The 14,439-nt window shown below is 41.0% G+C and overlaps 1 protein-coding gene and 1 long non-coding RNA gene across 3 annotated transcripts in view; both read left to right on the plus strand.

Annotated features, from left to right (window-relative positions):
- The window catches only part of Ptp69D (Protein tyrosine phosphatase 69D), a 577,123-nt gene that overhangs the window by 111,327 nt on the left and 451,357 nt on the right, over nucleotides 1–14,439 (plus strand). The gene's annotated exons all lie outside the window — the stretch shown is intronic.
- LOC147756135 (uncharacterized) overlaps nucleotides 1–14,439 on the plus strand; it is a 207,929-nt gene that overhangs the window by 36,881 nt on the left and 156,609 nt on the right. Inside the window, exon 3 of the long non-coding RNA XR_015327059.1 lies at nucleotides 8,033–8,128. This is a non-coding gene — a long non-coding RNA (uncharacterized LOC147756135). The remainder of the gene's footprint in view (nucleotides 1–8,032; nucleotides 8,129–14,439) is intronic.

The following is a 14,439-nucleotide window of genomic DNA, read 5'->3' on the forward strand; positions in this document are numbered from 1 at the left end:
CCAACGCTGTGGGCTGCCGCCGCTGAAGCCGTTATGAGTAAGATTGCGAAGCGCTTTCTTGGTTCAGCAAAACTTGCGTTCGGTTCGCTAGCTAGCTTTGCATTAGGACCTAGGCACACGGCGCATGCTTATAGAAAAGAAACGCAGAATGCAAAGAGCGATGGCGGCGGTAGTACAGAAGCTGCCTAGCGAGCCCCCAACGACGGCTGGCTGTACCGTAGGTTAGTAAGCTCTCGCGGCACTTAAGAGCAAGTGGGTTTCCTTCGGCTTAGGAGAACGAGAGTGGGGGCATTAGGGCACTCGTACAACCCATACGGGTCCATCCACACCGTTCCATCATTGCTTACATCTACCAACTCTAGTCTAAGCGCGTGTATTTTGAAGTGTGTAGCTGGTGTGAAACTCTATTTTTCGCCACAGACGCTTTCCGGTTCACCCTTCTCCCTAACGTATTTGGACATTTTCGGGACAAAAGTGGATTCTTTGTCCGTTCAGTCAGGGCTCCTTATTTCGACGAAATAAAGGAGCTACGTCTACCGAGCACCCATGGCCTGCACGAACCGTTGCCACAAGCAAATGCCTTATTACAGTTCCGCACTCCCAAGCCAACATTATATACGGCCTATTTTACCAGCACAAAACAACGCTGTGTCTGGTCAGCGACCAGGGCTCGGTTTAACACAAGGATAGTAAGGATCCTTCATTTATGTGATGGCCCTTTTGCCCCTGCATTGCTACACCTTATCCCAAGCACAATTTGCGTTTCAAAGCTTTTTTCCTTGTGTCAGTGACCTGCACTATAGCTATTCATTATTTCTACGAAAACTTTATTATCTACGCGTTGTTGGAATGAACGGGCCAACGTACATTTGATGGTGTAGAGTATATTGATATGAACAAGCATTAGAAAAATTATCATATTTGTAATAAGACTTGAGTTTAAAGAACAACTAAACTTATTTGTGTTAGTAACCGATGTACGATACTATGTAAATTTAGATAAGGTCATGTCTTTAGTTGAACCTATAGGCTTAGTTAAATCCCTTTCGTTTGCATATTCATTGAACATCTCAAATCACTACTCCTTCCACATACCTGCATTCAACTTATTTCGAAAATCGCAGCTACACGTTTCCAAAGAATGAACAGTAAAAATGCCTAAATTCAGCGCGTAATCAAACGAAAGCCATGTTCAAACCCGTAAAGAAGTAGTGACCAAATGTGGCACAGGCATATACGCCCCCGTGATAGCTTAGTGTGTAACGTACCTTTTTGCTTGCTAATCTTAATGACACATTGTAGTCTAGGTTTGAATCTGGGCATAGACAGACGGTTCGTGTCATGCTGGGAGTCAGCCAACCGTCTGATGAAACGCCCAACGAGTAAAGTTCGAAATATATACACCTTCTTGTATCGATGTCCTAAAACAGTATATTAGGGTTATGCACTTGAAAACCACCATCGGAATAGTTACTGAAAATGCTAGATTGCTTTTATAGTGGTGAAATAATTTTAAAAACGTTCCAATGTGTGCCGTGTACACTGTAAATGACAAAGCAAAAAATTAAAATATTCCTTAAAATTGTGCTGTGTATCCCTAAGTATGTATAATCATTAACTAAACATATCTAGATCTAATTATAGACTAGTCTGAACGGAACTGGACGTAAATGTCTGAAGCTTCCTGTTAGTTCCCAATCTCGTGAATTTCAATAATGGCAGAACTAGTGATAGACACCCTGATGAATTAATTAACACTGGATAAATACGCCCAGTTTTATTTAGTTACTTATAGCAAAAGCGGGAGATATTAAAAGACAACGGCTGCAAGGTAAAGGCACCTCGTCTGGTGCTCGCATGAAGCGGGCTGATACGTGTCCATACGTATTTCTCGATAGCCATGCACCGCAATCGGCTTTTACGGAGCGAGACATGCTCCCTTGAGTTTTACGCTACGCCCTAAATATTAAAAAACCATCTATTAAGTATATCATCAACCCGTTTCACCTGACCGACGTTACTGGGAGAGATGTCCTAATCCCACGGCCACTGTCTCTTCACATCCGGCGCTTTGCCAAACGTCATAACGTAGCATTGTAAGAATCATAGCCACGGTATTAGAGTGATCCTGTCGTATGTGTAGGACAGTTGAATCCGCTCTTTATTGCCATAATTTGCATTTCTCCTGTTACTTGTGAAACAATGTGAAACAAGGACCCTACTTGTTCCGACATTCGTGGCCTGCCCTATATATACATGTATATATATATTTATATACATTAAGGCTAGTGTATGTATTTGCTAATAACAGATTATTTTCAACCAATTCGTTGTGTATTAGCAAAAGTAGGATATTATTTGTCCATCGAAAGTTTAAAAATTTCGCCAAATATCCGAATCAATTGGGTCGGAAATTGCAGGAAGTATGAAGCATGCGCTCCGAAAGCAACCACTGAATAAAGATCGCTTTTAAAGGTAGGTAAAGCGATAACCAGCGAACAAAGCACAATACTCGAACGACTATGTACATATATAGGTGCAAGTGTTTGTAGATCAAGGTAGAGCAACAAACGGGGGTCGTACCCAGGCCGTGACCTACGCGTCTGCTCACACCGGTGTCAACAACAAAGCGATGCAGCTCCTCGTTAGAGTCCTGGTATCCTCTAGATATCCGGTGGTTCAGTTGCCCAATGAATACACATTAAACATTACCACTTGGGTAATTGCAAAATGCACATTCGTTCAATTAGCTTAAATAAAGAGTGAATTTTCTGCTCACGGCTTGCTTCCTAGTCCAGATAATGTATGAACGTTACTTTCGTACTCAGCATTACTACGGACTATGAGTAGGAATGTAAATGTTTATTGGCAAGCAAGTAAGAAGTTTTCTAGCGGCTTCTGCGGCTTTGATGCGCGTCGTGTGAGAAATCTCAAAATGAGCTTGTCCATAGTCGCTGGCTACAGCTAACGTTAGAAGAGATATACTTAATTCGGGGCTTCCTCCTTCGCGCAGGAGCGAATCGGGAAGCGGTAATAAACGTGCTACTATCTCAGGTCTGTACGGGCACATGGTCTTGAGCAGGAGCGAAGCAAAAGAGTCTCGATTCATTCGCCCCGGTTCCGCATGGCAAACGAGACTGTAGAGGTAACTAGTACGCGTCTCCTATACAAGGTTTTGGCACAGATAGACAAAAAATCAGACGAAGAGAGCTCAGAGACGCTCACTCAAGGAGGTAATACATTCAAGTTATGTGTACCACGTATTTCATGAATAAATAATAATTCTTTAGACCATGTAATACACGCTTCCTCTCGTCTAGATCATAGTGTAATAATATCTATGAGCTTTGACAAAAAGTTCGCCGGGATGCTGGGTGATAGCTGCAACCACATTTGAGTTAGGCTAAACATCTTAGTAATACGTAATAAGATATACTCGGATATGCTACATGTAGGATAAACAAGTAATCTATGATGTGCCCGCGATCTTAAACATCACATTACAATGGTATACATCTATTTAAAAAATAATCGTACTATTTTTAGATAAACAACGTGCATTGGATTGAGCTATGAAAATAGTCTCTATTAAGCTTAAAGTTAGCGTGGATAACTTGAGGATTAACATCCGACAAGACGTGCCCACCTAGCACAGTACAAATATCATTACAGATTTTTCGACTGAAGTGAACGCGACCATTTTTTTGGAACGAAAATTTCACCGTGCTATTTTTTTCGAATGACGAAGATAGAATATATTTAATGGCAGTACATTTGTTGTTTGCAAAGCTGAAATTTCGAATCTGTCGCACAGGGTTAGCGATACGGCCGTTGATTTCATGTTTGTAACTAGATCTCAACTTGATGACCGCGAAGCCGGCATTACCTGGCAGAAACGCACTGAAAAATTCCCCAGATGCAAGTCTACTTCATAGCTACATAATATGAAAGCACTTATGTGATCTAATTTTATAGGAAAGTATTCATCAAATACTACGATTGTTTCAATTGTACCTAGATCTTTCATTATATTCATCAATATAAATGTGCACTTCGTCATATTACCAGCACGAAGGCGTTCTATTTAAAGCACATTGTACTGAATAGACCGTATTTAGAGGCACCATCTTCATGATCTTCACCATCTCGAGACAAATAGCGATATGTTTGGCCTCTTAAATTCATGCATTGAGATACGGTTCCGATAAATGGGCTTCTAAAGAAAATGATTCGGTCATTGATAATATATGTGACTGATCATTCGCTACAGATTTGATAGTTAAACAAAATATCGATGGCAAAGACTGTTGTCGGGGATATTTCCAAAGACTGACATATCTGCTACAGCGAGAACGAATTTGTTTACCCGTCGCGAAAGATGACGTTCGCGAGCTCTTTCAGCGATTTGATGAGTAAGCGACAAGCACTACATATATGGCTGGAGACAATATGTTGTTGTTGTTGTTCGGAAAACACGATTCGGTTGTAAATGGGGAAGTAAAGATGAAAAAAACTCGTCTTGCGATTGCGGTGACATTCAGCTGCGGTCACACAGAACGCCTTGAAGCGAGCGCCATGTTGTACCGTGATTGCTCTGACAGCGTTAGACATCATTAACGAATCGATAGAGCTGTTAGGTGAGTGAGTGACGACTGCCTTCAGCACATTCAGTGGTCAAATGGCTTTTAAAGTCGTTATGTGTAGCGGCAAGAGAGTTATCGTTGTCGGTGCCATCGTAATAGATCAACTATAGTGACCTCAAAGACGCCGTTGTGGTTCGAGTCGTTAAAGGTGCACTACGTCTACCGGGTAGAGCTTAGATCAATTTCGTCAGAGTGCGAGCAATTTTTTCTCCACGCGTATATCGGTGGTTAACCACGATCGTGTCTAGAGATAAAACTACCGCCATTCATCAGTGGCAGTATGCATAGGTCGCCCAGTACTCGCTGACTGGCTTAATATTCAAAATGACTTGGACGATATACGCCATTTCTACTTAAATATAGATATTATATGGAAAGATAAACAACACATAGAAATCATCGATCAGTGTACAATCTAGCAATTTCCTGCTGGAAAAAAACGTAGGCCCTCCTAAAAAGGTTATACAAATCGCTATTTGTAACTGTTATTGAGATCATGTAGAAAGGCGATCTCTGAGCCCGAACCGAAGTGCGATGATGGATGCGTTTGAATCAGGTGACTGAGCAGTGGCACCGATGGCAGTCGGATGGTAGTAAAAGGAGAATCAGTCAGGTAGAAAGAAAGATAGCAGGTCATTCAGATTGTACGACTTGAATCGAGGCATTACCAATAATGTTAGGAAACTCAGCTGGAGTGTGCGTTTCCATTCAGAAAAGTCGGAAACAGTGGGCGAAAAGCGAACATAACAATCGCTTATGAGCCATTCATAGAAACTCCTTTTACAAAGTATTCCTATTGCCCGGGACGTCAAGGCATACGCCTTTAACATTACGGACCTTGCCATTCCGAGAAAGAAGGTATCAATAGCAAGTCGTCAATCTTCAGTAGGATGTGAATAGGAATAACTTTACACCCAGCTACCGAAATAGCAGTTTCTTCTTTAAAAGGCAATGCAAAGGGCGATAAAAGTCTGCGTGTTTACCCTAGAAACAACACAGGAATTACCTGCAGAGTCTAAAATGGCATCAAAAATTCAGGTTATTAAAAATCCATGTTTACTTTACAACGGTTCAGCGTGATATTCGTATACATTAGCACCGAGTTTGTACCATCAGTTTACCCGCTCGTCATCACTACTTCTAGGTAATCGAGAAGCCTAGTAAGATCTTAACTTAAACCCATGCTACGAATTTTAGGAGATTTTTCTAGCATGTTTTAGAAAAACGAGTCAACATTTTTTGAAAAATAGCTAAAGTCGTGTGCCCCTATTATTCTTTTGAGGTATTCAGTGGTTAATTTTATCATATTTGAGTCCTCTAACTGCAATGTTAAGCGCACTTACCCCATGCCTACAGCTCTTCTGAACCGTTCCTTCTTTTCCTTTGTCCTTATGCATTCTACATGATCCTATTTATGAACAGGATCAGGCTAGATACCGATGTCCGATGTTCGAGGAAGGAAGACCGTGCACGTGGTCTACCGTTGTTAATATACTGTTTTGCGCTGTCTTCTAGCGCTGCAATTATAGGGCTTCGATGTTATATGCCCGTCACTCCGTCAACGCTTTTGCCTTGTTCTTTCGCTGCCTTCGTGGGGTATCATGTCATGTTATGAATAAAGCAAAGTCTCCGACCGGGCGAACTAGATGCGTAGGTACGTACACCGTATTATGAACATAAGGCGTGTGAAAAGGCGCTGCGAAGAGGACGGTGTCTCGCTAAGTCAGCAAAGCTTGTGACACATCACGCGGTGTCGTGCTAGGAACAGGGAACCCACGGCGTCTTTCGTACTATTGCTTTCTTCTAGCACGCTCTTGCTATCGCTCTTTTTCGTCTCACTGTTCTATCTCCTGTCTCCCGGTTTCTTTCGAAGAAAAAGAAAAGACAGAAACGCACAACAAGTTTATTGTGCTGCTTGTGTCGCCCATTCGTGTCACGATGACGACGCGCTCTGGCCATCATAGAGGGCCTGTGCCCAGCATAGCGCTCCATGTCTTGTTTAAGGCCACGCCTGGTATTTTCCGACCGATGTTTCCTTCTTACGCCGTATTCTCCGAAGGGGTGCATTATGTTTCATGTTGACACATTACATGAAATGCAGATCTCAACAGATTTATTCTCGCTAAAGTCTCCGGTCAGCGATATGGCCAGCATGTGTGTAAACTAGGCGATTCAGCCACAGATAAGCGCGATAGTCCTTCTGCTTTAGACTCGTATTTGCTCTCGAAAAGCGATCATTAGTCACTAGGTTTGAAAGGGATTTAAGTTTACAAGTATAGCTGGCGCTTTCTCTTAAAGTCAGGCGCCTTGTAGGGATAACCTTCTTCAACTGGCAAGAACAGGGATACTATGCTTTACATATAGCATACAAATAATGCATTCCACATTAATACGAGACTCAAAAGTCCAAATTACTTAAAAACTACATAGTAATCTCTTTATGGAATGTGCAACACCAAAAATCATTCGGAGGATTTATAAGAGAAAGCTTACTTTTTTTTCTAAATGGCTATCGCGCTGAATCAAAGCTTAGGTTTAATATTCCTTTTTTTTACGTTTACGTTTTACGTTACTAAATTTATTCATTTTTTACAGCCAAAATTTGAGAATGGTTAGGGCAGACTCTCGGCGTTGAGTCACCCTAAGGCATTTGCTTCACAAAAAAAAAAAGTCTCCCAAGCCTGAAATGATAAACTCACAAACAATAAGCTGCGAACTGGCTTCAGTTCCGCCTCATGCTGGTCGGAAACGTTTCTGGCTTGTCGGGGTTAAGTAACATTTCCATTGCTTCGTCCGATCTAATATACAACTACCTCTGTCCAGCCATTCGAATTGGCTGCAATTGATGGCCGTGCATATGGTATCTACTGTGATGATGTACGTACCTATATGTATGAATGTTACGACGAGATTAATAATGATAATTGTACGTTTAATTAACTTATTTCATAGTACTCCAGGCTTCTTTCTTTGCTTAGTAAAGAAACAAGTCTTCGAAATGAAAAAGGTTATTGTTGTCATCATCACCATTGGCTGTTCGTACAGCCGTCGAAAAGCGTTAGCATTAGGGATAGTAGGTGATAATGATGAATGCAAGCGAACAGGAGCTATTTAAATTCAGTTACCGGAGCTCCTCTGCCTACTGCTGACAATAGGACAATTTCGAATTGCTGAGAAAAACGTACATTTACGTCTTCGAAGTGGACCTTCTATTACGCTCAGAAAGCTGTAGGTGCTGGGAACAAATACACAAACGAATGCTAACGAGTACTTTCGCTACAGCTACCGTACGCTAACACATAAGTAGTATAGTAGTAGTATAGTAAGTATAGCTTAATCAGCCAGTAGATAAATATCTTAACAAAGTTGGATTCGGTTTTCGATTACAGGCGAGTATATTGCTGGCACGTCCTGGCGCACCATATGGGAGGTGTGAAGAAAATCTGCCGATGCGCGCATAACGGATACATAAAAGCCTTCGCTAAGTAACTGTTTCACCTGACTTTCATAAAACGTTTTGGTCTTTACTTATTTGTTAGTCATCTAGCGAAACATCCACAGCGAACAGCGACAGCGGATGCGTCCATGGCATATTGGAAAACCGACATCGAACACCTTCTATAGCTTCATGCTATATATTGGACCTGATAAATCCAATGATGTCCAATAGCAAAACCATTTTAAAACACTGCTATGGGGTGCATCGTCACCACGCAAAAAAAATCATGCGCCGTAAGGCGTGGTTACGTGGAGGGCGGAACTGTTTCGAAAGCTAGGATACAAGCATCAGCGTTCTAAAAAGTTAATAAGTCTTTATGTCTTTGAGAAATTGAATACCGTGTTCGGGAAGCAGTCTGAAGCTTCCGAAGGTGGATATTAACTAAAAACAAAAGCGATGATTGCAATTATGGCTCTTGAAAAACTCAAGCCATTTAAACCGGATACTATTCTGCTGTTATTCGTGTGCTTAGAGCATGTGATTAATTTCAAATAAACATACAATAGTACTAACTAGCCAATACAAAAACTACAATACGGTTTGATTGTTCGCAGTGTCCAAGTAACTTATGTTGCATTGAATCCTCAGCCCTTGTTCTCAACGTTTGAGCTTTGCTGACGTGCCAAAAATGAATCTATTGGTCTTTAAGCGAAGCTTCTTCTAGCTCTATTTTTTAAGATGTGACGATGCCCAGGGGGTACTGAATTGGCAGACACTCATGTGAGCTTCGTTAGTTACCATTAGCCTACATCATAATCGAGAATTTTCGAAATCGTCTTCTAATAACGACGCAGGATAAAATACCACTTGCAGCCCCTTATCTGTGACCGTAAAGGAAGCCGAATATAGGTATGCGGACGAGTGCGAACTTGTCATGGATCTTTTACAACAATGAACAGTCAATTCATGGTCGACACATATTGAAACATTTCATTATTTGATACGTTCGTATATACTGTATTGGAGATTAAGGGATTCATAGAAGACAGCAAATGTCGATTGAGAACGCATAGATATAAAGTAGTGCTTTATAAAATGGTAAAAAGTTGTGAAGCAACTGGAAGGTATGACCTTTCGTATAACAGCCACATGACGAATAGGATCGGCCATCAATACAACGGGAGACACGAGGATTAGGGTTGCAGATAGCGGCGGTTCCATGCTTCGTGCAAAGAACAGCTATTAGCGGCCTACTCGACTGCATAGCCTAGATGCGTAGGCCACTTTTTCTGCCTTTTATGTGTTCGCTACAGTCTACTGATGAGGCTCTGTGGGAGGAGCAGAAGCAGTAGCAGGCCTATCTGTTGAAAAGCTAATTCTGGTCAGCCGGGTCGTATCGTTGCGATGCCCGCCTATGTACGATGGCTCCAGTTCTGGTAGGCTTTCATCGCTACCAGGGAAGTTCCTGATCTCTTCTTACGTCCTTACCGCGTTACGGGCTTTCAGGTTCCGGTTGCCATCCGCTTCCCTTCGACAAGGTGTCCCCGCCTTTGTCCTCGTAGTTGTTGAAATGGTAAATGACTATTTTAAAAGTGACTATGTAATATGGCCTGACTGAATGAGATATTCTGCTCTAGACAATTAGGAAAATGTGGCCTCCCAAATCGAACTATGAAGTAGAGTGGAAATATCTTTTGAGTGGGAATACAGCTTCACATAGACTTGTAACATTTCTATAAGCCATGACTTCTTTAATATTAATCATATGCCATTAGTGACAGAGAACCAAATCATTATGTATATTGTAAAAAACTAATTTAGAACGAAACATCAAGTCCGATGACTGCATAAAGCACCTTTTTTTTGAGGAACACACTCACTATCTGGAGCAGCATCTCTGCACTAAAAATTTGCCTAAAACCTTTTGACACAAAGGACTATCGTTAGAATGTGTATTTCGTGCTAAAAAGGCTAAAAGGCCTCAAGCTAAACCTTATTACTATGTAGAACGAGCAAGATAACTTGAATCGCCTTTCAGAGATTAGGCCAAAATAATAAATAATGGGACCGGCCAATGAATCGAATGCTGTAACACATTTGGAGAACAGCGACGAGAGATCGATGATCTTGGTTATGATAAAGGGGTAAAGAGAAGACCGAGAACGTTACAAAAGAGTCAGTTTTAATCCCTCATAAGATTTATTGACCTACCCAGTCATCTAACGCCCAGTTCTCTCATACAACATCACTGGCATCACAATTTAGAGAAATTTAAAGAAATATTTAAAGGGGACCCTCCAGTATATAACGTACATTGTTGTCAAAGCAAGAATAATGCTGAGCTTTGGGGTTTGTTTCCATAGCGTCGTGTACGGTCTAACTATTGTTGCCCCTCAAATAAAACGACAGTTAAAATATAAATATTCTTTAGTAGAGTTTATTTCTTGTATAGGTTCCTTGAACCTTGCAAAAAAGCCTAGGCGGGCTTTCTATCTTTGTTAGTAAGCGTCTCTGGATTTTTATCTGTGAAAATGGTGAACCTTAAAGGTAAAGTTTGCTTAAATTGCTAACTATTAAGGTAAATTTTTCCTCAGTTGGTTATCGGAACTGGTGGAAATCTTTTCTATTTTGTAAGGAATTTTATCCGAATTTAAGATCGACATTGATAAGACCTCGCTTCTGGTTTCGGGGATTTCTATATTAAGCCAAGCAAGCTCGACTGGTTTTCACACTTCTATGTGACACGACAAAAGTGTGACATAAATCTTTTTAAGGGGCGCAGCTGGTCGACGTAATGTTCAAATTAGTTTTCTAAGTCTCATTGCCGCATGTCGCCTGTAAGTCGATGATATTGTATTTGATAAAAAAAAAAACACCTTAAATTGCCATCGTTATAGATGAAGGCGATCATCGAAGCTGAAAATGAATCAATTGAAAATACAACTATGAAGTCGTAATGGTGCTGTCGTCCTCGTTACGTCCATCGTTTAACTGAAATAACTAAGTACGGTACGGTAATAAGCACTAGCCATCAGGGAAAATACCATGACGCGTTGAAATACCTGGCATATGTGTTCAATGCATTGCTTCAGAGTCTGCAAAGTTCTTTTACTTCGCAGCTGAAATGATTGCGTATTTGGTCTTCTAAATACTACCATCCGCATTATGGAGGCGTTGAGCTTAATGGAATTACACATGGAGTCGTATGCTGTGCGGGTCTTATAGACGCGTGCGGTATATATGCAAGCTTCTAAACCTTCTTGCTTTATTTGAATCCGGGAACGATTTATTGCTAATGGTGAGACAGATAGCAAAAGAAAGCGGTAACATTAGCTGTTGTCTTAGCTCTTGCTACAGATGAAAATTCTGACTCCTATCATGTTTCCTATTCGAAAACATCTCCTGGGTTTTCGAATATTGCGAGGGGTACAGACAAACCAATGTAATTTACCCCTCCAAACATTCCCGTATGAGTGAAGAATGCTAAGGAACTTCCTCGCATACCGAGACGCTCTTTTCCTTCTTCAGAAATAGCAATACCTTTTGCAGCTACCTTATGAAGTTGTTTTGGTACAACGAATAGACGAACTCGATTCGCTAGAGATAAACGCATTTGGCCTTAGAGAGCGTACACTGAAATATACGTTTAGATCAGAAACGTGGAGGAGGGCTAACAGAAGCGTAGGACGGTCAAACTGGTGGCAAGTGAACGTCTTTCGGGCGCGTCATCGAGCATTAAGCAGATCGAAGAAAAACTGAACAATAGGCTCAATTTTCCTGTTTCACTGAATCATCTTTAGCAGCGCAGTGACTCATTGAAAGTGTATACATCTTCTGCACCTTTACGTAGTGTTCACAATGAGAGCGAACTCCAGAGCGTATTCGGCTTACATTGCCAACTATATTTTGTCCGAAATAGCACAATAAACGTTTCCATTCCATGCTGCAACCCTCGCACTCTTATTCTACATTTCTCTGCAGACTTTTGAGGGAGCGTTTTGCTCCTCCAGTCTATTGACGGGTAATGTTCAGAATGATATAATATTACGTTCACTTCGTTCGGGTATACATAAACCTAGATTTTTTGAGATGTTATTTTGAAGACCAAAGTACTGGGTGAATGTTCTTTTGCCAGTTCCCTATTCCCTCAGCTATCAGATAGGGTGCCTAATATCATATGATAAAATTTAGTGATAAAGGCCTCAAGGTCTCCACCATAGCGAGGACAGGCTTTTTTTTATTCTTGTCTAGGAACAACAATCGTTAAAGGCCCGGGGTGAGATTGAAGCTCAGCAGGGTCCTTTACAGAAAAATGAATCTAGCAGTTTAATGGCCTCTTAAATTTTGCTAATCTTTTTTGTAAAAGAACGAAGGAATAGAATCTCGTTTCGCACTGCAATCTTAGTGGACTCTTCGTTCTGGTGTGTCCATCTTTGTCTACTACGCACGGTACGGATGGTTCAAACGGGGCTCGTAACAAAATGGCACTTTTATTTGCTACTTTTCGGTGGGGAGACGCTGTATCTGCTCAACCCGTCGCTTCTAAGCTGGATTTTTCGGTGGTAGCGAGGAAGTAGTCTGTGCTGCCCCCGTTGCCTTCACTTCCCCTTCCAACAGCGCGCGGAACAGAAGGAGAACTAGAAGCTACTTAGACGACTGACCTGCGCAGATTTAAAGGACCGTCAAGTGGCAGGGGAACACGCAACATCATGCAAATTAAATTAAGGCTATCGCTGCCGTCCGTTCGCTCAAGGTCCCCCCACTCTAAGGTCAAGTACTAACTCGTGTGACCGCAATCCCTGAGGCCCGGACGACACACATGACTTAACGTCGGTCTCAGGTTGATTATGTAATTCGTTTAGTATGAAATTTTAGTAAGTGTAAATTAGATCGCATCGGGCTAATTATTGGATTTGTTATGATTTCGTAGGATACGCTTTATGTAATACTGCCAGTTACCTTAAAACGTGCCTACCTACATAGTACATTAGCATTTTCTTACACTCCGGTATTGCCTTTTCTAATAAAAGTGTTAAGGAAAACTGCCAGCCCTGAAAACGCATTACGACCACCGCTCTAATGGCTTGTTTCCACCAACGTCCTGCGGACATACGAGCACTTTTCGTCCTTTGTCCTGAGTTTGATGTCCTTGTAAGCTACAATAGTTAGGCGCAGGGAGAGCAGGTAAAAGTGTGCTCACAGTTCTAAAAAGCATATGTAGCCATACAAGTGTCTATGTCCGTGTATATTTTAATTTTTTTTATTGTACAAATAAATCGCTTATATTTCAACCGGCACCAGTTCGAAGTTACCTGATTCCATTGTGTGGCGTGCATTACAAGCAGGAAGAGGCCGACGTAATACGTTAACAGATGCATTTAATACGTGTACTGTTATTCATGACTGAAAAGCAACCGGAAGTTTTGACGGCAATCCTCCAATTAGCATATTGAAACACGTAAAAGGAACAATACGTGCATCTATACACATAGGGCGTGTACCCCACATTTGCTTGTATTGTAAATGTACATTCACACGCGCGGTCGGCCGAATATTTACCATTCAAATTGTATTTGTACGTGCCTATGTACAAGAGCATGTTGGTGTACTAAACGTTTGAGAATACCTGCAACCTTTATTTAGAAATAAATCATTTTGAACTATAGAATGCAGTTATGATGCAACGAGGTCGTAGTGGCTTCCAGTAATATCGATTATGACATGCTTGTCGAACTTGTACTACCATACACTTGCAACAGTTTTAATTTCATTAGCAATACTAGCCCATATTCTTCAATATGAATCAAAATGAAATCATCTGAGTCAGGCCATTTGCGGAGTGTTCGTCCTAAGTCATATAATAGCCAGATTTATTAATTATAATACAATATTTCCTATTGTGATACAAAAAAAAATACGTTCTGATCTTCTTACGGCCTGCTTTTGACCTTTTCATCGTGGTTAAGATATTTTAACGTCAGTATTTCTACGTCATAGAAAAACAAATAAACATGTTATATAGGAAAAATGGACGAGTACTTGTTGAATCCGTACATATTTCCTGCCGTATATTTATGGATAGACACTTTATCATTATTTATTTTTATTATTATTTTTGCTGTCACTCGGATTTTCATCCTCATGAGATTTTGAGTTTTCCTTTATCGTTTGCAAATGTATCAGGACTCCCCCTTTTTTCTAAGATCTATGCCTAACCTCCTTCTTTCAAGGCAATATGATTAGTAACGCTTTGTAACTGAACGCGCCTTTACTTAGTTGGGATCCTCCGCAAAAGATATAACATAGTTCATGACCTTATTGGAGCAACTGGCGATCCGATCGAACGAAAGTTTGAAT

The sequence above is a fragment of the Varroa destructor genome, unplaced genomic scaffold (assembly GCF_002443255.2).
Source record: "Varroa destructor unplaced genomic scaffold, Vdes_3.0 BEIS01000004.1, whole genome shotgun sequence".
Taxonomy (NCBI): Eukaryota; Metazoa; Arthropoda; class Arachnida; order Mesostigmata; family Varroidae; genus Varroa; species Varroa destructor.